The sequence below is a fragment of the Chionomys nivalis genome, chromosome 10 (genome assembly GCF_950005125.1).
Source record: "Chionomys nivalis chromosome 10, mChiNiv1.1, whole genome shotgun sequence".
Classification (NCBI taxonomy): Eukaryota; Metazoa; Chordata; class Mammalia; order Rodentia; family Cricetidae; genus Chionomys; species Chionomys nivalis.
Genome location: NC_080095.1, coordinates 40,703,099 through 40,719,641, shown reverse-complemented (window position 1 = coordinate 40,719,641; position 16,543 = coordinate 40,703,099). Strand labels below are relative to the sequence as shown.

Genomic DNA, 16,543 nt, shown 5'->3' with positions numbered 1-16,543 from the left:
CTCACACACACACAGACACACAAAACCCCACATTCCTGCATACACATGAACACAATACATTCACAAAACACACAAACACACCAAATAAATATATAAAGGTTAAAAAGAACAACAACAACAAAAAAAAAAAGACACCATGTAAACAGTATCCAAAGGAGAACTGGAAGGACTGGACAATGGTTAGGAAAAACTGATCTTTAGACAAAAATTAAAGACAAAGCGAAACATTTTGTCATGGTAACAATGATGGTCCATCAAGAAACTATCAGTCATAAACATGTATGCACTTAACAAAAAACAAAACAAAAGAAACATAAAGCCAACACTGTCAGAATTGAAGGAAACAGTCAGTTCAACTGCTACCATCAAAGACTTCAATAGTCCACTTTTTTCTTTTTGAGACAAGGTTTTACTCTAGCCCAAACTAGTCTAGAACTTGATGTAATCCTTCTGGCTCAGCTTCTCAAGTGCTGGGATAACGATGTAAATCCTTAAACCCGGTCTCAACAACAAGAAAAAGAAAGCTTGGATAAGACAAAGCAATTCTATCTAAAAGTCACCTATGCAACACCTGCCAACACCACCATACACTCTCTTCAGAGCACATTCGCTAGCTCGGACCATAAAGCAAGTAAGTTTTGGGTTTTTTTGTTTGTTTGTTTGTTTTTGGTTGGGGGAGGGGGTTCAAGACAGGGTTTCTCTGTTTAACAGCGCTGTCTGTCCTTTTAACTCTCTCTGTAGACCAGGCTGGTCTTAAACTTGCAGAAATCCACCTTGCCTCTGCCTCCTAAGTGCACCACCACTGCCCAGCACAATCAAAGAAATCTTAATAAATTTAAAAGATTAAAATTATACAAAATATGTTCTTGGATCAAAATGAGCTAAAATTCAAAAGCAAATAATAAGTGAGAAATTTCCAGAAAACCAAGGTTCAAAGACCTGTCATACTCTCCTAGCTTGTGACGGCCACTTCCTCCTCACCACGTTCTCCATGCATGGCAGATCTTGAACATTTGCAAGCCCACAAGTATCTTCTTGCCCGTTCCTTCACACCAGACACACTGATTCTGACCCCAATTAAAATAGCTTGCATAAAGCCAGGTGTGGTGGCACACACCTTTAATCCCAGTACTCAGGACACAGAGGCAGGGGGATTTCTGTGAGTTCTAGATCAGCCAGAGATACATAGTGAGACCACCTTAAAAAAAAAAAAAAACTAAACAGCTTTGGGATGAAGCAGTCTTTGCATCACAACAGGTCACCTTGCTTTTCCCTGGGGAAACAGCCTATGGTATTCTCTGTGGCCTAAATGCACTTCCTTCCCAAGACAGGAGCTAATACTGACAGGACACTCGTCTGAGTGGGGCACTTTTCAAACCCTGGCTCATGACAATCCATCCTTACAAACCATACAAAGATGGATCCTGTCCTTGCAATGGAGGGACACTCAGACTCGATCCAAATGCTGTCTGCCTCCAAGGTCCCGCCTCTTTCCACCTTCCTACACCTGCAGTTCCCAGGAGTGAGTGAACAATACTTTTGAGAACCCTACAAAGCCAGTGTGGCCTCTGCCTTCCCTCCCACTCCATCCTAAGGATGCTCTTCCTAGGAGACATTTTCAACCAGGGTGTGGTACATCACACTCCTCTCAAGAGAGGATCCAAATCTTCTAGAAACAGATCCCTATTGGGGTACTGATAAAAGGCCCCTCAAAGTCAGGAGAGCCCAGAGGGTACACAGGCAGTGGGGAGAGGGGAGCCTGCAGAGGTAGGCTGGAAGCTACAGCTCAGAGGGACTTCAGTCAGGTAAAGGTCTCCCATCACATCAAGACGGCTTGGGCCCCTCTCCAGAGCCAACTAGCAAAGCAGAGCTCAGCTGGGAAAGCTGAGCAGATTCCAAATATCAAGGGATGTCCACATTCACGCAACCTAACTCCTCATTCAGCACAGTAATCCAGAGAAAGGAATTTGTCTTAGGACATACACCCAGGGGCACAGCAGGGTTCCAGTATTAAGGACTTAAAAACAACACTTCATGCCTCCATTTAAGAAGGCCCCCAGCTCTTCAGAAGACACTGAGGAAACCTGAAGCCAAGGTTAATCACGCCACTACACAAATACAGCTTTATCCGTGCTTTTAACACCCATGCTTCAGGAGCTGCGGTGCAAGCTTGGTACTAAGAATTCCTATTTAATCTCCCTCTTTTCTACCAATAAACCTCAAAAGTTCCAAGGGGTCAAAGGTCAGAGGAGCAGAGGCAAGTCCAGGGCTGCAGCCAGGGCTGCCTGTCTCAATAACTCTTTCTGCAAACTTGAGTCCCAGGCTCTGCCTCCAGTTTGGAGGCCACACAGAGCAGTTTTGAAACACCAGGTGAACAGAGAAGCCTCCAAGACACAACTTCTCCCTGAAGACTGTGAAGACCGCCCTGATGTTCCAGAAGTGTGGCTGGCTGAAAACCGCCCAGTGGGTGAGTAGCTCTGAGGATGCTACAATGATCCCCACACCCAAGAATCCTATGGAAGGATCTGTGTGTTTTCCTTCTAGAAGCCACATGCTTCCCATATTCTCCAGGGCTACATCCACAAGCACCCTCCAAATAAAGCCTGCTCTCCCCAGGCCATCATATACCCCAAATGCCCAAAAGGTTCAAGTTCTTTCTTATCCCTTCCCCTGATGCCCCGAAATGTGAGTCCATTCAGTTCCAAGCTTTAGTTCTCTGAGCACCTATGGCCCCCAGTACCCAGGACACCGAGCAGCAGGCAACCACATCTCTGCATGGGGTTCTCCGGCTTCTTCTGAGAACTTTAATTTTTGAATGAAAGCTGTTCGTGGTACATGCTAAACAAGGGAGAGGGAGATTAGTAAGCCTACATTCCAAGATCACATCGGAAACCCAGTTCATGACGACCCAGAGAAGTAACCTGACTGTGAACCCATGGTCACTTGTCCCAAGGACCTACAGATTACGACCTTAGTAGAGTCACGGGTTGGCAAGTGGATACCCTCGCATGGTGCACCTGCCTTAAGTCACTGTTCTGTTGCTATGACGAGACACCATGACCAAGGCAACTCTTAAAAGAGAAAGCATTTTATTGCGGGCTTGCTGGCAGTTTCAGAGGTTTGGTTCCTTACCAGCATGTCGGGCAGCCCAGCAGGCGTGGTGCTGAAGAAGTAGCTGAGAGTCCGGCATCCAGATCCACAGGCAGTAGGAATAAAGAGACAATGGGCCTGGCTGGGGCTTTTGAAACCTCAAAGTCCACCCCCAGTGAAACACTTCCTCTAAAAGGCCAGTCCTACTCCAGTAAGGCCACACCTCCTAATCCTTCTCAGACAGTGCCACTCCCTGGTGACTAAGATTCAAATAGATGGACTTTGGCAGGGGAGGACGTTCTCATTCAAACCACCACTTCACTCCTTCAAACCTGCCAGGTCCTCAGTGATGGTCTAGCTCACTTCTTCCCAGCTCTGGGGTGAAGCTGGCAGTCTGGGATATAGGGTCCTAAGCCTTCACCACCACCCCATCTTCTGTCGGATCAGCTCTATAGAGGGCCAAGGCTCATCTGGTTACCAGGCTCGGTGTGGAAGTGACTGTGTTCCCTGGTCCTCCCAGTGAGCAAGAAGCACAAAACTGGGCTGCCAGGAGAGCAGGGTTCACAGCATGGCTGCCGAGAACCCCTCAGAGGGCTGCAGGGTAGGTGCAGAGAGCTGCCCATCTCTCTTACACCAAGCACCCTGTGCGCATCAGGCTCTTTCTCAGGCCTAGTCGAGATTCAGGACCTCTGCCAAAGGCTGGCGCATTCCCTGCATTTCTCCAGTCTCTGGGCAGCTGCTGTAGGCCCTTTTCTCCTCTGTTGATTTATTCTTTATTGTTCCTGAAATACACCCAGAGGCCTTTGGCATGCCACGCCAGGCACCCGCAGAACATTCAGCCTAAGCCCCAAGTACACACCAACCAGGCACTCTGGGACCTGGGCCAAGCCAACAGGAATGATAGGCCCTAGGGTCAAACCCAACAGTCCAGAAGACCCAAGATCCCACCTAACCCCTAGTCTCTGGTCTCCAGAGCCTTTCTTAGGGCGGTAGTGCCTGGGGCACATTTGAGAGAGGAGACATCTGGAAGACCTAAATTAAGCCTCATTATCCCCTTCCACGCATGTGTGAACGGCCCTGAAAGCCCTAGACCTAAGCTCAAAACTGGGCTTCTGATTGCCCCGTTAAGTGTAATGGGGAGGGAGGCACAGAGGGATCTTTCCTGCCCTCCTCTGCCCAAATATCTCCCCTACCAATCAGTCTAGTGACGCCCTAATTCTTACCACCTCACTGCATTCTGCGGGTGCAGCGACTGTACCCTGTGCGCACGGAAACAGCCACACGAAGATTGGAACTGTGTGGTAAGAAGGCTGAACAGGGTGCAGTGTGCAGCCTCTCCCATGGCTAGCCTTGGTAAGCCTCGGCTTCCCTATCAGTAAGTGGGCGCCACAGTATTAAAGCTACTGTGGGATTAGATGAGGGAGCACAGAGACAGAGCGCCCGAACACAGCGATCACTCGATACATGCTATTTCCTTCCCCCTTTGCTGGGTCTAGGAGAAAAGAATGGCTGGCCTCTTCTCCTTCACAGCTGGCTGGCAGCTCTGGATAGGCCGGGCAGAACAAGGAGACAAGGAGTCCCAGCAACAGCGTTCAGCTCTGCAGACTGTAAGACATCTGGCCAACAGGCCCAGGAGAGAGGGCTGGCGAGAACAGCAGAGGACACACAGCCCGGGTCTCCCCTCCTCTAGACTCAACTGCGCCAGCAGAAGCTACAGGGACACAGTGGGACACGAGTATTCCCCAGAGAACACTGGCAGGGCTTTCGGGCCCACAAGGACGAGCGGCCACCCTCCTGGACTCGCGCTAGAACAAGAGCAATAAAAGGGAAGGCGCCAGGGCAGGAGAGAGGCTGGGAAGGGTGGCCACAGGAAGTAAGACAGAGATGGCAGATGTGACGTCTGCTTTAGAAAGTAAGCAAGCCTGCCCAGAAGCCAAGGCAACGAGTGTCCCACAAGTGGAAGTACCCACGCCTGGTTGTTTTTGGCACTTCGGTTAGAGCCAGCAAGGAAAGGCTGCCGCTAGTAACGTGGAAGGGCTGTTTACTCTCAAGTGTGCAAGCCTGCAACAGAGGCAGAAGGCACACCAGCAGCCACCGTGTGCAAGGGCCTTCACCTCCTCTTCGACGCCTAGCTGTCTGTGTGCACACTGTGCAGCATGACACTTCTGCTTTCCCTTAGATCCAGCTCCGTGACCAACCACACACACCACACACACACACACACCACACACTCACTCACACACCCCACACACATACTCCTGACACAGACACACCTCACACACTCACACACCCCCCACACACACTCCCGACAGACACACACCACACACACACCCCACACACCACACACCCACTGCCCCCACACTCACACACACACTCCCACCCCCCCACACCACACACACACTCACCCCACATACACACTCCCGACACAGACACATCACACACACACACTCCCACACACACCACACACACACTCCCACACCACACACTCCCGACACAGACACATCACACACACACACCACACACACTCCCACACATTCACACACACACACACCACACGTACCACACACACACACTGTGGAGCCAGTCCAAGGCTGAGCCACACCCAGAAGCTGAGACAGTATTCCACTGCCTTCTTCCTGCTCTGGAGTCAGCCCTTCCAACTTCCAAACTGGGAGGACAGTGACCCTGAGAAAGACACCGGAAGTAAGTACGCCCCCCCTTCCCACCCTCCCAAGGTGAAATGGGAACGGGCAAGCCCCGGCAACTCACGGCGTCTTGGCCTCCCTATGTTCTAAGGAAGGGGTTTAGCTAGATCCCCCCCCCCAAGTGTTTTTCAGCTCTGGGATAACTCCCCAAAGCTGGGGGGCCCAGGATTATGAACTTCGGCCAACTGAGGCCTCAGATCCAGTGAGGTCACGTGAGGTTACAGGTGTTTGCCCCAGGCGCTGCCCCAGGCTGAGTGCAGCCTCTGCAGCGAGGAATTTGAAGGCCAGGACCACCTGCTCTGCACAGGGCCCTTTCGGCTCTCTAGTGGCCTTCCCTTCCCAACTGGCAACTTCTGGCAGCAGTGGGCTGGACTAGGGCTCCAGTCTTCCCAACTTGGGAAACAACCGTTGAAGCCCAATCCTCTCGCCGCATTCCTCCTTCTCCAGAGTGAGTCCATCTTCCCTAACAATCTGATGGCCTCAGGGAATCCCCGGCTGGCTCCATGCCTGCGGTACCTCCCTCCCTTCCAGCCTGGGTGAACAGATCTCACCCAGGCTGTTCCCCTCCCCCTCCCTGAAACTTGGAGGAAGAAGGGAGGCCTGGAAAAAGCACCCTCAGCCACAAGCCTCCCTGTGGTTGGGAGAAAGGCAGACTGGACAGAGAGCACCTTCCCTGGTTGAGGTAGTGAGGAGAAAGAGCCAGAGCTGCAGAGGAAGCCACGGGTCAGTCCTCCCGCTCTCTCCAGCAGTCCTCCACCAGTACAGTGAGCAACAGGCTCTGGCAGGGGGACCCTCATCCCACCTGGGAAAGCTGACACATGGCAGCTTCCTTCCTATAAACTATTTCAATGCTTCTCATCTGTGCTCTTGCGTAGGACAACTCCCACCCCAGCTCCACCCTAAACCTCCATCCAGGTCACCCTGTCAGGTAAGTACTTTGTCCTAGGCTGCAAAGTACCCAGGTGAGCCGCTCAGTCCGAGGCCTAGGAGAGGCCCCCAGAGCATAATGTGACCTCTGGGAAACTGAGTCCTTAACCCTCTGCTCCAGGGACAGTCTCTTGTAACAGCAAGGACCTGGGTAGCCTGAAATCAACCAGTTGTAACCCAAGACCTAGGGAATTAGAGAATAAGGGCCATTTGAGCAAGCTAGTGTCGCCCCCCCCCATTATTTCCCACAAATGGGACACCCTTCATTTCCTCTTCCCCAGTAGGGGCGAAAAGCAAACTGAACTGGACCTGCACCCCGTGACTGGATAGCCAGCATCTATGACAGACCTACTTACTATCTGCCCAGTGATTTGCATGAGTAATCTTGTTTCGCCTTTACAGCCGCCGTGCAAAGTACTAGCCTCCTCTCCATTTTACAGAGGAGAAAACTCAGGCTCAAGAAATCAAGCAATACACCAAGGCTGTGTGCAGAGAAGCTAGAGTCTGAACCCGGGTGCTCGGGGGCATTCCCATGCACCCGCCAGGCTTCCTTCAACCAGCGGGGCGGGCAACTGTCCACACACCATCCAGGAATGGCGTTCTAGTGTGGAGGCAGAAGTGGGTGTGGACAAGTTTTGCTTGATGGCTCTGAAATTTGAATTGATGCCCCCCCAACTATTACAGTTCCCAAGTGTGTGACTGTGAGAGCTCACGCAAGTGTGCAAATGGTGGAGGTGGGAGGAGGGTGATCTGGATTCCAAAGAGCAGCTTCCAACACAGAAGTCATGCTGTCATGCGTCTGATTCATAAAATGAGTTCACAGTCTCAGTGTCCTGAATGCTGCTTCAAATGCAAATGTAGGTCCCTTACTAAGAACTGGGGATTTCAGTATCCCTAGTCCCAGCCCGAGGTTTAATTTCCTCCAGCCGCACGGAGTTAGGAAATGCAGAAGCAATTTCTCCAACAAAAGTTAGGAAGTGCAGAAGCAATTTCTCCAAGAAGTCACCACTGGCTGCATTTCCTGCAGTCTCCAATGAGTCAGGAAAAAGTAGAGATCCACCACCACCAGCAGCTGGCCCAGTGCATGCACATGCACGCACGCACACACACACACACAAAGGGTGTCAATCTGTCCTAGCCAAATGAAATGGCCAGTTTAGCAGATCATCAGACAGGAAGCTCTACAACTCTCCTTCTGAGGTCCCCGTGGGGTCAGGATGACAAAGACACAGGTTCCCAGAGGCTAAATGCAGGGTAGTGTCAAGAAACAAGCTGTACCAAGCAAACCCACTATGGTTTGTGGTGGACTGAGCCTCATGAAATTAACGAGGCAGTCAGGTGGTCCCTACAGGAGAGGAAGGATTCACTGGACCTCCACACAGCAAATCTGTTTTTCTTTTTGAGGCAGAGACCGCGTAGACCACCCAGGGTAGCCTGAACTCCTGAGCTCAAATAATCCTCCCACACCACCGACCCACACCCACCTCCCAAGTATCTGGGACTAAAGGAGTGTGCTTTTAACCCTTGGCAAGTACCTTGGGTGGGGGTAGTAAAGATCTCTCTCATCCACCTAACACATACTAAACTCTTACTGGATGCCAGGCATCGTGGAAACAGCCCTAAGCTTACACTAAGCAGAAGCTATCGATGTTCTTCATGTATGATTCCAAGAGTCCTCACAGCAACTCTAAAGGAGAGCCTCTGCTTCTGACACAATATATGTGTGCAAATAAAGCAGCAGTTGGGAGTTCAGAAGAAGGCCTTGAGCGAAATAAGTAGCAGTCTCCCCGACACTTAGGTCCTCACCGACATCAGCAAACTTTTCCTTCGGGTGACATGCTATCAAGGCTAAAGATTTGTGATCCGGGCTCACAGGAAACAAGTCAGGTGCCTTCTCCATCTCCTACCCTCTCTCTTTCCAGAGGCCTTGCCATCAACCAGCCTTCCCCCAGGTTCTGCAGCCATGGGCAGCCCTCATTCGATTGCATCTCCAACCGTTTGCTGCCTCCTCTCCACTTATTAGAAGCGGCAGCCTGGACTTTAAAACTAGGGCCATTTTTAAAATCTCAGGCTTAAAAAGTTAAACTTCCATCCATCCGGGCATTCTAAGGAACTCCTTGAATTGAGGATAGGGGTTCTAGCTGGTGCAGGAAGCTGCCACGAAGGCACCTGACAGGCCTTCCCAGGGCATTCTCCGGGTTCTCTCAGCCCTTGACCCTTGAGAGCTACAGACCAGAGAAACCAGGCAGAGGCCAATCCAATTAGAATGGAGACTGGGCCAGGGCTGTGCAATGAGATAGTTTATCACAGTAATTGAATGTTTACACCCCACAGAGCTGCAGGAAAGAGAGGCCCCATAAGTTCTCAACTCAAAGTCTGTCTGTCCCTTTTGCTTCTGGAGTCATCTGACCTCGCTAAAAAGAGGGCATTTCTCTGATGCTAAGGGTGCATAGAATCGTACTTTCCCTGGGGGGCCTCTGGGCTCAGACAGACGGTTTCACCCCCTCAGCCCGAGACACCCAGGCTGTGGGGGGGGGGGGGGTCAGAGAAACAATTCCATCTTCAGCAAACCATCTTAGTCCTAAAACTTCAGGGTCAGGATACCCCAGGCCTCCAGGAGGACCAGGCTCCCAGTGCTGGATGAAGCCACTTGCCCCCTCCCGAGCCACAGCTTCCACCGAGATCCCCTAGACTCACGTGCCACGGTGGTCTCAAAGACCAGCCACTGCTCCCCTGTCCTGCCTCCCCTGAGCAAACGGGTCCGAAGTGGGATGGTGGAAGCAGGAAGTAGCCGCCGAAGTCGTAGCCAACAAAGTTTAAAACGAGGCAAGAAACTTCCCCTTTCATCTTTCCAGCAGCTCAGGCCAGAGATGGCTTTGGAACACTCAGTGGCCTCCCATTTGGGTGCAGGCGCCTCCTCTAGGTCTGCCTTGGTGCCGTGGCTTAACAGCCCCAGGAACCCAAAGTTCCTTAGCTTCTCATAGTCTTTCCTTTAAGGCGTGGGTGGGGGTCCACATGCCCCTCATTGTGAGCGCGTGAGGCGGGGAATTATTAACTCCAACGAGCCCGCCATATGCAGGGCCCAGACGAACCCGGGCTCCAAAGCTCACGACAAGCACCATGGAACCCAGCACCCGGCCAGGGACGCGAGCGTGCGGGGGCGGGCGAGCCAGATGACAGGTCTGAGGTGCACCAGCAGCGCCGGGCGCGCGGGGTGAGGCGGCTCCACTCTCGTCGTCCGGCCCGCGCGCTCAGAGCTCCAGCCTAGGCCTCTCCAGCACCGGCCCCAGTTCCCCGCCCCCACAACCCCCCCCCCCCACTCCGCCGCAGATCTGTCCCCGCAAAGTCTCCGCGCCGACACAGAGCCCCGCACGCCGGAACGAGAAGGGATGCCGGCTCCAAGTTCTCGCAGCTTGCGAGCCTCTCGTCGCGCCTCCCCGGCCCGTGCCGCCAGCGGGTCCCTGCGGTCACCACGTTTCTCGCGCGCGCGCAGGAGCAGCAGCCGCGGTCCCCAGCCGCTGGTACCGGGGCTGGCGAGGCTCGGGAGGGCTTTCCAGCCGGGGGCCGCGTCCGGGTGGGCGGGCCGCGGGCGAGCTGCGTAGCTGCACAAACACGGCGGGGCTGCGCTGCACACGCAGCTGCGGGCGCGGGGTGCGGGCCGGGCTAGGGCGGCCCACGCACCGGCTCCCGCCGCCCCGCAGGCCGCAGAAGTTAGCTGCCGGAAGCCCCGCGTGTGCAGAGCTGCAGCCACCTCCTGCACGATCGCCCCGGGGTCCCCTCGCTGGCCGCGCCGCCTGCAGGCCTCGGCCGTCCCCGGAGCAACACCACTTACCCAGCTCCCGCTCGGCCTCCAGCCCCAGCAGTCTCCCTTCCTTCCGCCGCCGACCGCCGCCTCCGGTCGCCTCCGAAGAGCCCAGCTGCCTGCACGCACTCCCGGATTTTTTTTAAACAAACAGGCGCCGTCGCCTCCCCACGACGTTCGCAGGGTTTTCGCCAAGCCCGCGCCTCCCGAAGCTGTGAAGTTTGCTGGCAGGGCCCGGGCGGGACGTGCGTGCTGTCACCCGCTGCTCGCGACACAGCAGCCTCGGCGCGCCCCGCGCCCTTACAGTCCGCCTCGAGAGCGCTCTCCCTCCCTGCGTGTCACCCCCAGTCCTGCGATGCAGTGTCAGGATTGCACGACTCTGACTCATCGGTTGAGCTCACAGCTTGAAAAAAAAAAAAAAGAGGAGAGAGAGAGAGAGGGCGAGAGGCAACAGGAGGAGGACTCGCTGGCGTGCTACAAAGGATTGCACAACTCGAGCTGGGAGCGCCGAGCGCCCAGTGGCCGGCGCGCGCGGCACGGCGGCGAGCAGGAACCAGCTCTACCACTTCATCAGCACAACTGTCTCTGGGCGGCCTCTCCGCCTGCAGGCTCCGCGCCGCCCACTTCCTGCGACCAAATAAGGCCGGGGAGGCGTCTTTAAACCTCGGGCGGCTGCGGGGCTGGGGATTTCCAGCAGACCTCACCTCCACTGGCGAGGCTGCGGCCACCCTCCACCCCAAGCCTAGACCTGAGCCCGTCCCAGGTCTCACCCCCCCACACACACCCGCCGTGGCGCTTCTGTAACCAACAGGCCACGCGGCTTGTTCCTTGCACACCAAGGTCAGGAGGAGACAGTGATGAAATGTTTGGAAACACATCCAGCCTGCCAGGAAAGAGAGAGAGAAATTGTGTGTGTGTGTGTGTGCGTGTGTGTGTGGTGTGTGTGTGTGATGGTGGAGAGGGAACAAGTCGCTTTCAGGAAAGAGAGAGAGAGAGAGAGAGAAATTTGTGTGTGTGTGTGTGTGATGGTGGAGAGGGCACAAGTCGCTTTCAGGAAAGAGAGAGAGAGAAATTTGTGTGTGTGTGTGTGTGTGTGAGTGTGTGTGTGATGGTGGAGAGGGCACAAGTCGCTTTACTCCACAAAGGAAACTGTGGCTTTGGAAAAGCATGCAGGGTCCTCTCTGAGGCACTTTATCAATAGCCTTGCTGCTGGGTTTCGATTTCTAAGCCACCAGCCTACCCATAGTGTGAAGGTTATAGAGAAACTAGCCAACTAACCCTGTCCCTATAAAGGACTCACGTGACCATTACTTAGGCAATGAAAAGCTCCAGGGTTGAATTCTCACAACTCAGGCCTAAGATGGGCAGTGGTGATGCTAGGCCCGGCCCTTCTCCCCCTTACCTTCCTTAACCAGCCCTGACAATTTTCTGGTCCTAGCCCGAGACGCCCCTTTTCCCATTTGGTGGATGATGGGAAACTCAAGAGGCCTTCCAGAGCTGAGGGAAAGTCAGGTGTGTTTTGCTGTCTGGATGTTGTTGCTTCTTAAGATGAGTCAGAAGGTTTTTTCCTTTGAAGGAAAAACCACTGAGGAACACGCTGTGTTCTGAGAGACACTTTCCCCCTGCCACCGGTCCCAAAGTGTCAGATTCTCACCGAGACTTCAGGGCCTGGGACTTCACCTTACCTAGAGAGTGAAGACACCGACATCCAACAAGGAAGCGTTATAAAAACCTGCAAGACCTAAGAGGCATGGCTTCCCCATCACCCTCTTCCATCTCTTTGCTGGCTTCATCGCTACCTGTGTGCACCTGCACCTGGAAGGTACTCCTTCCCCAGAGTACAAGGGCCTATTTGTCCTAGGTCATGTCAGACAGGTCGAAGAATTTTGGCTACAAAATACCAGTAAGCATACCTGGAAACCAGACCAGATGACCTCTTAAAATCTCTTCCGGTTCAAGATCCACGATTCTGTGGTTGTGAAAAATTAATGAAGGAGTCTGGGAAATCCCTTTCTGCAAGGAAAAGTCCAGACTCCCCAGTGTAGACTAGACAAGTCTCCATACCCTTCCCCACCCAGCGACTGAGCGGCTGTGTGATCATATATGAGTACTCATTCATCAGAGGGGAATACAGGATCAGAGCGCTTGCATGCCTTGCAGAAGGTCACAGGGTAACCCAATAATCTGTCACCTCTTGTCCTCGACTCCCAAACAGTAAGTCACTGACCAGTTGAGGGACTGGGATACTCAGGTACATGGTCCTACAAGTACAGGCTAGCCTCTCAGTGCTCCAGCCAGAGGCTGGGTTTAAAAGCCATTTGGGTTTTTCCAATAGCAGGCTTCTTCCTTCCTGTGACAAGTTACCCAGGTGAGAGAAAAATAAAAGCAACCCACTTGGTCTCCAGTGTCCACTACTGCTAGCTCCTCCATTAAACCTACAGCCATCCTGACCTTCCTGAGGTGTCCCTGCAGCTAGCCAGGGCCAGCCCAGAGGGAGCCCCTGAAAGAGAATACAAACCAGTCCTGGAATATCTCCCCCAAATGACCTAGCTGTGGAGCACAGTCCTGGAAAAGTCTGCCACCATAGAGCCAGGTCCCGGCCTCACAGAAAACACTGGGAGCCACTGCAAAGAACATGGCTCAGCCTGGTCTCAGAGGACTTCCTCTCCCCCCACACAAACTGCCGGGCCTGTCCCAGAAGTCGTGTGAGAGAGAGGCAGGTGGCAAGATGCACAAGAAAGAGAAGCCAGTGACCCTGCAGGAGCCACTTGCCTTGAACTGCACACTTCTTCACTCAGCTGAACTTCTAAATTTAGGACGGCTCCGAAAGGGGGAGAGGGGGCTGTCCTGACAAGATAGAAGCCTACCTCCCACCAAGCAAAGAGGGGGGCGGGTACAGAGGAAGCTACAGTCTTTCTGGGAAAGCCTCGGAGGTCAGTCTTCCTGCAGATATGACAAAGCAGAATCACTGAGTTGTGAAGCGAAAGTTTTGGTTTTAGAAGCTCTCCAGTCCCTCCTGCAAGCCTGTGGGGCAACCAAGAAGGTCACCTTTGAGAGCTTGGGGGGGGCGGGGCAGAGAGGTTCCTGAGACTTTACCTAGAGAATATCATTCTTTTCCCGCTATCCCACTTCTTCACGAACACAAGGGAAAGAGAAATACAGAGCTCCAGGTCCCTGTGTATCTGCTAAGCAACACTCCAGGAAGCAAAGCATCCTGGGCTGGATTCTGAGCTCTGAGTCCACCTGAGGTTTCCTGGGATGATGTCAACTCAGAGTAAGACAGCACTCTCCTGAGTGGCCATCATCTATGTCCAGCCCATTAACCTCTTAAGGGTTGGTGGGGGTGGGCAAGGCCAGAGAGGCGGCTCGGCAATTAAGAACACTTGTTGCTCTTGCAGAGGACCTGGGTCCGGTTCCCAGCATCCACACAGTGGCTCACAGCCACCCATAATTCCAGTTCCAGAAGATCTGACACCGCAGGCACAAGGCACTCATCTGGCGAAAATGTTCATACAAATAGAATAAAGAAATTATTTTTAAAAATCTCCCAAGGGTGAATTTTATGGAACATAAGTTAAATCACAGTAAATATTATAAAGAATGGGAAGAGCTTCCAGGTAGCCCAGGGTCTTACTTCCCACCTCGCTACCTCCACTAACTTTCTGTTGACATTGTTCACTACAGAATAAGGAGGAGTTTTAGGGCTGGGGTGGAGCTCAGTGCATGAGGCCTTGCTAGGGAGGACTTGAGTGAAGAAAGGGAGGAGTAGGAGAAGAGGTGGTACACTCCTATAATCCCAGAACTCAGGAGGCAGAGGCAGGAAGACCAAGAGTTTGGGGGCAGCTTGAGCTATATATAAATACTGTTATAAAAAAAAAGTTTTCTTCTCTCCAGTCCCCAAATTTGCATGCTTGTTCCTGCCCCTCTCCACCGAAGTCAGTACACATGGAATGTTAGTGCCCCTTCAGCAGGGCACAAAGACTATTGAGGGTACCGTAAATCCACAACGCCAGGTTCCTTATGTCCCCACCATTATTTCCCTTTGGAAAATAAAGATTCTATCTTTAGGACCTCATTGCCTAGAGTTATAAGAAAAGAGAGAGAGAGTTGCGGGAAAGATAGGAAACCAGGACTGAGTCTGGATCCTGTCTAAATCTGCTGTGCAATCTTGGGACAGTTGTCAAGAGCCTTCTCTGAGTTTTTTGTTGTTGCTGTTTTTGTTTCGTTTTGTTTTGCCTATAACAAATCAACCGTATTCTAAGGGGTTATACCTGTTATTTCTTTGTATTTATTCCTCCCCAGTACTTTCTCCCTTTCAAGAACTTAATTCCAGGAAATATCCTTATACACACTCCCACCCAAAATGGTCCCACTGGTCCCAGGATGATACTCTGCTGGGCTCCACCAGAGGGACTTTCTCCAGCATCAATGTGGTGTCTTATCTGAGATGTCCCTCCAAGGCTGCCCCCAATCCATGCCTTTCCACTGTCCTTTCCACGACACTGAGAGCCTGAGTTGATTAGGGACAACCCTCTGATGACTGTGTCTCCTCCTCAAACATTACCAGGTCCTTCCTGAAGGAGTGGACAACTGAAAACCAACCCAGTCATGAAATTAAGCTGAGAAGCCCCTACACTTTAATCTCTTTTACCTCTGAGAACCAGGGACCCTCCTCTTTGGTCCCAGTTACTTCACCTGTTCTGGAGAATGCCTGCCACACCAGCCCCCAGCTGTCTGCATCCCTGGGTACTTCCCACCTGCCCCTCCCCTGCCGGCCTAGCCAGGTTCCGAGTGCCTTTGTCAGGCCTGAAAGAGAGCTTCTATAGATGTCCCCAGTTGCTGCTGTCACTCTAGGAGAGATGTCTGGCTGTGTGCAGGAAAAAAAAACAAAACAGCAAAAGCTTCCAGCAAGGGACAGAGACACCCTTTCTTCAAGGGACAAGAGCTGCCAGCTTCCCGGATACCTCACTTCAGCATAGTGCTGGGCCCACTGCAGAACCAGCCCTGGACAAACTCCCTTATCGGCTGTTGGCTAGAAGTCAGCTTCTCTACAATTTGCTGTGAGCCAGGAAGAAAGGGATCCCCAGAGATACAATGTGTGCAACGGAGCATGCTTCAAAATGAAAACAAATACTGTTAAGTCATGGACTGAAATCCAAAATTCACAGTCATGGGAGTATCCAGGTTAGTCCGAATCCTGGCTCACACTGGCCTGATGACCTCGCGCAGGTTACTTAAACACTCTGCTCCTCTGCAAAGTGTGGTTGAGAGAGTTTTAAATGTCTGGCCCACACTAGGTCTTTGATTTGTGCTGGCTCTCATTTTCCTCGCCCTTAACCGATCTCTCTTCTCTGGCCAAACACACCGTATGATCCACAAGCCATCAGAGCGCCCATTCCTTAGTAGTCCTGCTACCTACTGCATAAAGTCGAGGCACTCACATTCTCAAGCCACCTAACTCCATCTGACTTCCCATCACGGGTCCCCACCCGACACAGACAGATGACCGGAGGTTCCCCAAGATGCCTCCTCCTTTGTTTCGGTGCCCCATAAGCTGACAACAATCTAAGTCAGACCGAATCAAACTGAACTAGAAAAAGCCCAGGTTTAATGGATACAACGCTCCCGGATGGTTTTCCAGGGACTCCAGGAAGCCCATGTGTCTGTTTTCTGGGGGGTCTGTGGGAGTGGTCTTGAGCATCTCTGGGGACGGGGTCATCATTTGGCGAGCTTTCTGAGATGCAGCAGGGTTTGGAGAGAGATGGAGGACGGGGCTTGGAATGGGACTTCCACCCAAACATTCCAGACTCTTTGGATTTTTGGATGCCAGGGGCTGAGATGAAACTTCCACCGGAACACTCCTCACTCCTGCTCCTCCTCCTCCCTTCATCTGCAGGTAACCCATGCCCAGGTCTCCCTGCAGCACTTCTAAGAAGCCTTCCTTCATTCCTCCGTGGAAAGGGAGCTGGTGCATACATGATGGTATTAGGCTTCTCCTATTTCACCAGGCTGGCAACCG

The 16,543-nt window shown here is 52.6% G+C and overlaps 1 protein-coding gene across 4 annotated transcripts in view; it reads right to left on the bottom strand.

The window, feature by feature from the left end:
• Positions 1-16,543, bottom strand: part of Mideas (mitotic deacetylase associated SANT domain protein) — a 67,790-nt gene that overhangs the window by 30,270 nt on the left and 20,977 nt on the right. For 2 of the 4 annotated variants that reach the window (XM_057782430.1, XM_057782433.1), the window contains exon 1: positions 10,555-11,079. The exons of 1 other annotated variant lie outside the window; for it this stretch is intronic. The gene's annotated coding sequence lies outside the window, so the exon portion shown is untranslated. Of the gene's footprint in view, positions 1-9,419; positions 9,502-10,554; positions 11,080-16,543 lie in introns of those variants that run through there. One more of the 4 variants, XM_057782432.1, reaches the window with a different exon arrangement.